Below are 10698 nucleotides of genomic sequence, written 5' to 3'. Positions count from 1 at the left end.
CTAATGTTCTTTCTTTTTAAGAGGGTCAGGGTCTTTGGGTCTATTTTAAAATGAAAAATGAAATAGTGCAGATCAAATAAGTTCACAACATAAATCAAACCTCAAATAATCAAAAGGGCAGCCTCTAATTTCTTACCCAAAATATGTGAATACTGAAGAGGGATAAACAGTCTGTAATTTGCCTTCTTGTTTTAGTCTTTATCTCAAATGTAATTCCAATACACAGGAACTGAACTGCCAAAAATAATTTCTGGCTTGCAAGCAAGAAGGCATCCTATTGCCAGTTATGGACACGATAGTCCTGTTTTATGAGTATGCCAGGGAATATTCTGGGCACTACAACTCTGCTACTTACATGGTTAAACTGTGAGAATGGTCCCTGACATGGTTTTGTTAAAATCACCTAGCATTTCACAAACAATTTCCTGGCACAGTGCAGAAGTTAATATGGGAGAATGACCACTCAGAACAGGCAGATTGAAATAGTCCACATTTTGGAAATAAAGAAAACTTAGTAATATCTGAATGTCATGACAATGCCAGCTGGCCCCTATGGTTGGAGAACAGGCACTTGGACTGTTTGCTCTGTAGTATAAACTTAGCCTGTATGACTAAGACACCTCAGCACAGGAACACTATTTCTGGATGCCTCTTCCCAGAAATCCTACCAAGTGAAAGAAAAGAGTAGGAGAAGTATCCAGTAGAGGTTTTCCCCCCACATAAACTCCACTTAAAAAACTTAGAAAGATGTGGGTTTTTAAAAGCACTTAAAACTCCAGAATGTTTTGTAGCTGACTAGGGGGTAACAGTAACAGTGGGAATACTAAAACCTTGTGTGTAAATTCCTGACTGCAAATAGTTGATCTGTAGACATCATATGGCTTCTACACAAATATCCTTCAGTGCTGCACAACTGTTTGAGGTATCTCCAGGAATTCCCATACCATGTGCAGATCCTCTTTTCTAGGGCTTTCTGCACCCCATCCACTGGCTAAGCTGTGGATGGGGTGCAGAAACCCCTGTGAAGTGCATGCACACTGCACAGGGCAGTGCTATGAAAGCACCTGGTACAGACATGATAGGATTTGTCAGAGTGCCAAACCTTGCTTTCAGTTCAGGGACTACTCAGGCCTTTGCTCTTCAGATCTTCATTGCTCTGTGCTAATTCTTCTCTCTCATATGGAATCATAGACCTGTTTAGCTTGAAAAGACTGGGCTCTGTCTGTTGTCCACATTTCCTCTCATGTGGGTTTGTCTCCACCTGGGGAGGCTTGGTCTTCACCCAGCTTCTCTGCTGTTGAACCTCACAAAAGAAATTGTACCTGTAGGTCAATGTTAAGGACACTTTCCTGGATCTTTAGTGCATTGATAAAGTAAGCTTTCGTTTTGCTAAAGTAAACAGGGACGTTTTAACTAACTCACAAGGTTAATCAGTTGGACCATTAGTAGAAAATGTGGGCTCTGGAGCATGCCAGGTAGGAATGAGAAAAGAATGTTTAGGGTAGACATTTTCCATATAAAAGGTAAGATGCATCTCATGCAAGGGAAACAAGTTTAATATAAATTAAAATAGCAATTTTTTTTTTCCCACCTAACTCTTCGTCTAGATGTTTAATACATGATCTACTAGAAAAAAGTTGATGTGCAAGTGACCTACATTCACCTTCCAGAAGCTGCTGGTCTCAGAAACAATTACATCTTCAGCAGTGTGGCTGCTGCCAGTACAGCTCCTAACATGGAACAAGCAATGAAGGCCTGTATTCTGCCGTAACTCCCACAGCCAGCCCATTGTCATTCATCACAGGCTTCTGAACATTTTACTAAGCAAAGGGCACGAAGCCATAAACAGTAAGAAAGGAATGTAAGAGAATTAGAGGACCTTAAAAATAAAACTTCATGAGTGCTATCAAGTGTTTTTCAATTTGTAGGGTTTTGGTGTGAAGTTTTGTTGGTGTTTCATTTTGAGGGGGGTTGTTTTCTTGGGGTTTTTTGTCTTAAGCAGAATAAATTAATAGGAAAAAAATATTGGGAAATGGTTCTATTTTAAAAATAAAGAACAACAGAGAACCTGTCAGATTCTGGAATCTTTTTGCCCCTCATTTTATGAACAAAATTTGAGCAATATACCGTTGAGGACAGCTAAAGAAGGGGATTGAGTGAGAATGTTACTCGATTCAAACTTTACCGTTAACAAAACTCTCCACTGTCAAGAATCTGTCAAGGGAGTTCCTGTATTCAAATGGACAGCAAATTAAACATATCACTAACCTCAGGGAACCTAGGAATACCAAAACAAGGGATATTTTTAGCCCATTTGGCTACTTGGGGGTGGTAAGTGTCTGCTCTCATTAAAATCTTGCAACTGTTTCTCCCAAATGTCAAAATTGTAAAGCTGTTGACTGATGCAGCTGCGATAACCCAGGCAGTGGTATCCCAGTGCTTTAGGTGACAGTGGTCCCATAACAATGCAAGGGAGCTAATTTAGTATTCAAAGAAATTAGGAATCTTTCCAAGCCATCTTAGGACACCTTCAGAATCCACCTCATTGTCTTGAGCTTCAAGCTATGTACAGAGGGAGAAGAAATCCAATGGTCTGGTATGGAAGCTCTGCTTCTGTCTTCACTTCATAAATGTCCTCTTTGCTTCATGATTTCAAGGCTGTGGAAAAACCCAGGCCAGGATTTCTAGCTGAGTAAAAGCTCATGGTACGTAAATAATAATAATAATAATAATAATAATAATAATAATAATAATAATAATAATAATAATAATAATAATAATAATAATAATTTGCACACTCAAAACCAGCAGTGCAAATAGACATCCACAATGGGCAGGGAGCCAACAGCAATGCCAGAAAATACAGAACAGAATATGTACAAAACCAGCTCTGTCATTTTGGAAATGGATATCAGAACATGGAGAAAATATACATCTGTGTTACAAAAAATAAGGTCAGATGTGCATGTGCACGTTTTTGCATGGAAAGAGAAATTTTATTCCTTCCCTGAGTAAAGAATTTTACTCTTCCAATATTATGACTTTTCATTGCTTGCACAGGAATAGCACAGTAAAATATACTCTGGGTTCAATTTGTTCCTACCTCTACCTCTCTGGTGACTTCTCTGAGTTGATGAGGAAGAACCTTTCACAAGTCACTGTGCTATTTTAGGCTCCTTTAAAGTTTGGCATATAAAACAACTACAGTGATATAACAGACCAGAGGAGCTGTTACTGCTTCTGGCCCAACCATTCTCAAAGCTCAAAGAACTGAAGGTGTCTGGACCATGAGGAGAAGACAGTAAGCTGGGAAGTCCATTTAGGTTAGCAATAGCAATAGAGTCGAGAAAGGATCTCCTAGAAATGGGGCATTTACATGGGATTGAGAGGATGAGTGAGGAAGAAACATGTGCTTGTCCTTCTGCTTGACTAACCCAAATAATGTCTGGCAGAGCCGAGCCTGCACAGCCCACAGCAGCCAGAGTTGGCACATTCTCAGGCTTGTCCAGAACATGAACCGAAAAAGTTTCAGATTCAGTTTGGAGTCTCAAAATGTGTGAGGAGGCTCAAAACTACCACATCTAGACTGCACTTACATAAGACTATTAAATTAATTAGTCTTGCAGCACAGTACAAAGTGTAATTCAATCCTGGTGATAGATTGGGAGATTAATCACAATTTACAGCCTTGTGAAGGTGGATACGCAGATACGCAGACACACACACACAAAAGTATGTAAAAGAAAAGAAAGGAAAAGAATAATATTCAAGCACTCAGAGACTTTAGCTTCCAGTAATAATTAAATATACTGGTGACATTTTTGAAAGATAAATTATTTCTCCCTTTTTCTCAGTTTTTCGTTGATCATAACAGTGGGGTTTGACTGCTTTCAGTTTCTAAAAAAAAAGGAAGAAAAAACAAAAGCCGACAAGCTTTGAAAAGAAACCTTGATATTTAAAATAATTTCTTTTTCTCCTGGCTTCTTTTTTATTGATAAAATTGACTTTTTCTTGAAAAAAATTTCAAGTGAAAATTCAACAACCCCCAGTGCTAGCCCTAGGCTAATATGGTCTTCTAAATTAGACATGAATACTTTTACAGCAGTTTTTGAGTTTGGGTTTTTTTTTTGTTGTTGTTGTTTGGTTAGGTTTGCTTTTCTCTTTTTAAGTCTTTGATCAGGAAAAAAAAGCTTGAGTTTCAAAAAAGTGGAAGTCCATTACAGTCTTGAGAACCCACAAAAATCTTTGTAGAGCATTTGAGAAGTGAAAGGTACCATGTGAGGCCCTAAGCCTTTCACATACCATTCAACAGTCAAAACAGTCACTTCAGGGGCAGATCTCCTATATTGCATAACCTGTATATATTATTTGAAAATCATATTCATGACTAAAAAACGGCTGTGTGTGTTATTACAGCTTACAGAAAAAGGTGTGAAATCAGTAAATTCCATGAAAGACCTTTAACTTGTAGAGGGTATCTATAATTTAAATTTTTTGCTCTTTTGTAATGATGTGCTATTTCTCTGTTTTGATTGAAAATCACTTACATAAATAATAAGAACAGCGGATTTGAATTCTCACAGTTGTTTACTGCAGTGACAGAAATCCCCTGAACACAATTATCTCAGATGAAGATTTTCATGTCCCTCACTCAAAGCCTTCCTAAACACAATGTGTTTTGCCCTCAGTTGACTGAGAGGGCCTGAGTTTCAGAGAATAGGGCTTCAACGCTTCCTGAAAGAGTGACAGCTTCAAAGTATGTCCAATGAGACCCTAGAACCACCAGTCATTTTGGAAAAATGTTGTTGCTGTTTCTCTGATCCATTGTCTTTTTCAGAGTGGCACAACTGTGTTTGCTGTGCACAATTCCCAACAAACTGATTGATGTGGAAGGCAAGCCAGGAAAATCTCTGCTCCACCCCACTTTGCGTGTTCCACAGTCAAAAATGTTCAATAACTGCCCAGATGGGGAATATATTTTTTCCTTTCTGTTCCTGTACATACTCCTTCTGCAAATTGCATTATTATTGGGTCGCTTGCAGGCTGTTGACTTCGTTCTACAGCTTGTAACCCTTTGCATAGTTTCCCACCTACCACATTGCTCTGGAAATGCCACCAGTGAGCTCCTGCCATGAAATGTTCCTGTAAATGGGAACAAAGGGAGCATATGGATCCTTTGACTCCCCCTTCCTACACACACACACACACACACACACACACACACATGCGCACACATTTTTTTTACCACCCGAATGAAACCCGCAAGCGGTCCCAACATTTTGTGTGCAGCCCTGGGCTGTAATGACATTTGTGCTATATCTTGCTCTTGTTGGGGTGTTGTATAACCATCATCACTCGAGCCTATGTCTTCATTTCTTCTTGGGTTACATGACCAGCACTGAGATTAGGAACAGGTTTCAAAGTATGTCCACATACTGGTAATTTATCACACACACATTACGCAAATAAATAAATAATACACACATATATATCAACTTAATTGCTGCACATGTAAGTACCTGAGTTCACATAATGAATACTTCAAGGAAGCCTATACCCCAATAGATATTAATTACTCTGTCTGAACTAGAGGCCCCACTTTTCTCCTCAACATGCTACATTCAGTGGGCATGTGTTTTTATGTATTTTTAAGCTGTCGCTCATCACTGTGCTGGCCTAAATATTTGATTTTCTAAAACAAAAGCAAAAATGAAATCCCCAAAGGAGAGAAGGATTTTTATTTTTTTTTTTTTTTTTATGAGGGATATGGAAAAGGTTGGATAGTTTTGGAGCAAAACTCAAAGAAAATTACCTTTCCAGGTTTTATTTGCATTGTTCTATTTAAACTGTTTTGGTGTCAAGGGATAAGAGTACTGCAAGTATTATCTTTGAGAAAAGAAACCCTTCCGCCCAGGTATACTTCTGGATAATTTGCATAACTCTTAGTTTACAGCAGTGCTGGTAAGAGATGATTATTTTTTTCTGGTAGTGGGTTAGTGGGTTTTTGCCATCACCCAGAGCTGGGTTTCTCCCTAGGAGCAGACCCTTCTCTCCAGCACGGCATATGCAGCACTAGTAACAACAGAGGTACCAACACTTCCTCACAGGAGGAAATTCCAGCTTCTACAGGGCTACCCTCAATTTCACAGGAATTTTGTATGATTTAGGACCACTACAAATTTCTGGCCCTGATCACAGCAAGTCTGAAGTGGATACAGCCTTGCAGGCTGGAGGTACATTAGATACAACAGCTCTACTTGTGTTTTGCTCTATTAAAAGGACACCATTATTCTAAGTCCCAAGTAATTGCTAAACAGTTACACTTCAGCAAATTTCCATGAAAGATATACAAGTCCCCAGAGATGTTCTGGTACGGGAGTGTTAAGTGCAGCATCCTTATATTTTAAGTAGGTGATTCTTTGCTACATAAATGTCCCAGCCTGCTGCATGCACAAAGGTAAGACGACCCTCCAGAGACATTAACAGGCTTTTTACCTCCTCTGTGCCTTATTCACAGGCAGGCAGCATCCTACCTCCCCTCTCCAGCCCTGCTTTGCTTATTTGTGTTTATGGTACACAAGGCAGTAGGTAAACAAAAAGGAGTTTTAGACACTTTCTGTTCTTAGCTAAACCTTTTAGTTACACATTCGCGAACAGAAGTGTGGTACGACCCTCTGTTTATTTGTGGTTCTTTTAAGTGATGTCCAGAGACCTACATTTCATGGTTGTTTGAAAGTTTATATAACAGTGGGAAGCTGTTAAACAGCAGTTTACCTTCACTTTTTTCTTTTTTTTTTTTCATCATGTAAAGGATTTAAAATTAACACTCATTCTACCATATTATTTTAGATATTATTCAACATTCTCCAGGTTTTCTCTGCCGACAGAATTTATATTTCCTGTAAGTAATGATAAGAGCGTTCACGTCAACAAATCTATAATCTATTTGGTAACTATGCACTTTAAAAAAGCCCTTTAAATTTCAAAATGAGTTGCCGTTCAGCTGTCTGTAAAAAAATTAAAAAAAAAATTAAAAAGAAAAGTCTGCACTCTTCACATCAGACCTATGAACAAGGCAAAAAGTACTTCCAAAAAAACTTTTCTTTTTGGTTCCTTGCATTCTATTAAGTAATACGTAATTCAATCTTTTAAATTAACTGGATATTTTTTTTTTAAAAGCTCACAATGTCCTTGCACGTCTCCCAGTTCCTAAAGTTTGTCATGTTCAAACACCCTTAGGATCTCTCTCTAGCACTACAATGCATTCAGAAAATAAGTTTTTTTTCAGATGTCTAAAATCTCCCCTTATTTCTTTATATAATTTGACCTTCATTCTCTTTCCTTAAGAGTCAATAGTACTTTTGCTTTGCTATAGGATCCACTTCTTTTACTGCCTTATATAGCAGCAGCTCCTTCCAACACAGAACACTCCTTTCATTAAAAAAAAAAAAGTTTTAAAAAATTCCAAATTAAATATATAATTTATTTAGCAACCAGTTCTTAATGCAAAGTCACTTTGGGATATTGGATATGTTGTTTTCGTTCAAATCATCTTAAACCTTCAAGCTAAGAAACCTAAAACAATTTCAATGTAAATCATTTAGCATTTAAATTTGATTTGGAGTAAGAAATAACTGTATAAAAACTGCCAAAATTTTAATGCAAAGTATTCATTTTCTTGGCTCCTTATATTAGGATGAAAGAAAACCCACTTTTTAATTATGAATTTAAGTGTTTGGAAAATAATTTTCAGCCTGAAAGACAAGCCAGTTTTGTTGTTTTTAAAATTATTTGTGTCCAGGAATTTTTCTGGGAGAACATACATGGAATTCATAGTAAAATAAATTTTATGTAACTCCATCATTTTTTTGGAAAGCTCACATGACAGAGTCATATCCCATTAATTCACAGTGATCACTAGAAGGCCAACTGAAAATTACAGAATAATACAAGCTAGAGCCAAAAAATTTAAACGGTTCACTACACAAGACCTCATTTATTTTAGGTTTAAAAAAAAGACATGTTGTCTTCCCCAAGATAACTTTGTGCAACAACTCTAACTTAAATGACCATTCTGTAATGAAAACAATTACCTTTTAGGGTAATGAATTCTCACGGTATAATGTTATGCATTTATGTTTTTTCTGAAACACTACTGGATGCAGATTCAGACTCTGCTACAAACATGTAAAATATTCTGCACTGCAAGGCAATGACTGAAACAAAATTTCTCTTCTAAAGTTGCTGAAAACTCCATAGCTCACAAAGACAAATTTGTCTCATTATCATTATTAGTGTTTGTCAAGCTATACCATATATATTCTTTCCAAATATAGAGAGAGAATATTCTATTCTCTAACTCTTTCTAAAAGAAAACCCTGGTGAGTGACAGAACTGCAAATCCAATCAAATACCATGAAAACTGGCCATAATAAACTTTGCTGTAGTGAAACTCCACTTAAGGGTGCAGCAAAATGAAAATCACGGAACACGTTTATGCTTTTTGACCAAGCACGCTGCATTTACACAGCCACTTGAAACTGCTGACAGCCAAGTTTTTTAGAGAGGGAAAGTCACACTGAATGTCTTAATAGGTAATAAGAATAATAATCAGGATTTCTGAGAATGCTTCCCACTACTGCTCTCGGTAGAGTGTAATCCAAGGGACCAACTGTAACTTTTGAACATTTAACCAAAATTCGTCCCGTAGTTAAAAGACAGATGTGGTGTGAAAGCTCGAATTCACAGTTAGTAACTTCCCCCTCCTCAAACACGTACAATAAAAAAAAAGAAAAAAAAAAAACAAAAAAAACCGAGATTTAAAAGATAGAAAGCCCTGTTTAGGCCAACAAGTTGTTACATTTCTTGAGCAAGGACAATTTTCTAAGTACAATCATTTCCTCCAACAAGGTAACTTATGTAAACACCATCAGGGTCGTACTGTTTGTTCTTTGCTGCCAGATGGGGGATATAAACCATGCAGAAACAATTTCAGATTTCCACCCTGATTAGTTCATCTTGAATATTTTCACAGTGTGAATCTGGAAGTCAGAAGTTTACATAATGGTTATAAATTAGGGAGAAATCCTGCTGCCAAGAAAGTCACACTCGAGCAAACAAACTGTCTCCTTCCTAACATGTTTTAGGTGTTGCTTATCAAACACATTCTCAGCTGTAGGTGGAAAAAGGCCTTGAATTCCTGGTCGGTTTCGGGATTGCTGTTTTCCCACCGCGGGCTGCTCGGTCACGGCGGTGATTTACCCGCACCGTCCCCATCCCCATCCCGCGCCCGGTGCCTGGCCCGGCGAGCGGAGCTTGCGGCAGCCTGCAGCTCCCTCCGGGGGACAGCGGAGAGCCCGCAGCCTCCAAACCCTCGAGGAGCGCTGAGCCACCGGCCAGGGAGAAACTTCACTGAGCAAAACATACCCCCTGCAAGTCCTCGAGTCCTTCACACCAAGTCTGGCTACCAGGCAGCCGAAGAGGTGACTTCTCCTGCAGCCCTGAACTCCTCTCATCCATGCTGTGCCTTCCTGAGCTTTTTCAGAACATAGCTTTGGCTGGGTTTTGCTGTCATCCCTAAACATAAGCCTCAACCCCAGTATCATTTTAGAAAAACTCAACATAATGCCAGTTCTTATTAGGCTCGATGGTGGCTGGGGTTGAAAGGAAAATAAAGATCACAGCGTGCCTGTAGAGTAGATAACAAATACCCAAGTAAAGTTTATGCAAAGGGAACTCTCAAGGCACTGGCAGACGGAGTAGGCAAAAGGTAAAGTTTACACATTCTTTCCAATTGACTTGGCTGAGTGCTAAGGCCAGGAAAGCGCTTGCTTTTATTCAGAAATCAATTTAAATTTATCATGTGCCAGGCATATAATTGAAATTTCTAGTTATTGTAAGTACAGGGGTAAATTCTGCCCTCTGATACATGAACAAGTTCAGCTTCCCTTTAGGATCATCAGGGTTAATGTACATAGATGTTAGGGCAGCATTTACTATTATCTCCGTGGAGTAGCGAGCAACATTAGGTCTAACAAGCCAGTTTCATTTAATACTAAGCATGTTCAAGGAGAAATGTCAGAGTTCAGTTCCGCTGGCTAATGATGTAAATCAGGAATCACTGAAGCCAGACACCTATTCTGATCTTATACCCAATTTGTGTTAGGATAACTCACTGAAATAAATCAGTTCTTTACCAGGAATCCATCCTACTGACACATGAGCAGTTCATAAACTTTGCTCAGACAAGGAAATCATGCCATGCAGGTGAGTAAATTTATTTGCATGGTTTAACTACTTGCTAAAGTTACTTTTTTATTGCTGCTGTTGAAGTATTTTCAGCTGAACATTACTTCTGTTTTTAAACAAAGTTTTGCAGAAAATACCAGTTTCTTTTCTCTTCTCTTTTTTTAAAATCTTTTTTCTTTCTCCTTTTTTTCTCCCTCTCAATTCAACCTTTTTTTCCCTCCTCATGTTTTTTCTCTTTTTTTCTTTTTCTCATCTGCCCTTCCTTTCCCCTCCCTGAGACTTACTACGTGAATTTTAAAAAAAGAACCCTTCAAACATATCTTTCAAATTTTTCTAACTAGAAGATTTTGATGCTTTAATGAAAACACCGCAGATTTTTAGTTTCAGTTTTTCCTTGTTCTCGTGTTTGTTTGTTTTGTTGTGGTGGTGGTGTGCTTCGTTGTTATTTTT

At 38.2% G+C, this 10698-nt stretch overlaps 1 long non-coding RNA gene across 1 annotated transcript; it reads right to left on the bottom strand.

Moving 5' to 3' along the window:
- LOC134415471 (uncharacterized) lies at positions 1 to 9784 on the bottom strand. Its single transcript, XR_010027057.1, has 3 exons — positions 9427 to 9784; positions 2529 to 2658; positions 1 to 1322 (listed from the first exon to the last, which is right to left on the bottom strand). It is a non-coding gene; the product is annotated as an uncharacterized LOC134415471 (long non-coding RNA).
- Positions 9785 to 10698: the final 914 nt, after the last annotated feature.

The sequence above is a fragment of the Melospiza melodia genome, chromosome 3, assembly GCF_035770615.1.
Source record: "Melospiza melodia melodia isolate bMelMel2 chromosome 3, bMelMel2.pri, whole genome shotgun sequence".
NCBI classification, from domain to species: Eukaryota; Metazoa; Chordata; class Aves; order Passeriformes; family Passerellidae; genus Melospiza; species Melospiza melodia.
Note: the sequence above shows the minus strand (reverse complement) of the source record. Positions and strands in the feature narration are given on the sequence as shown.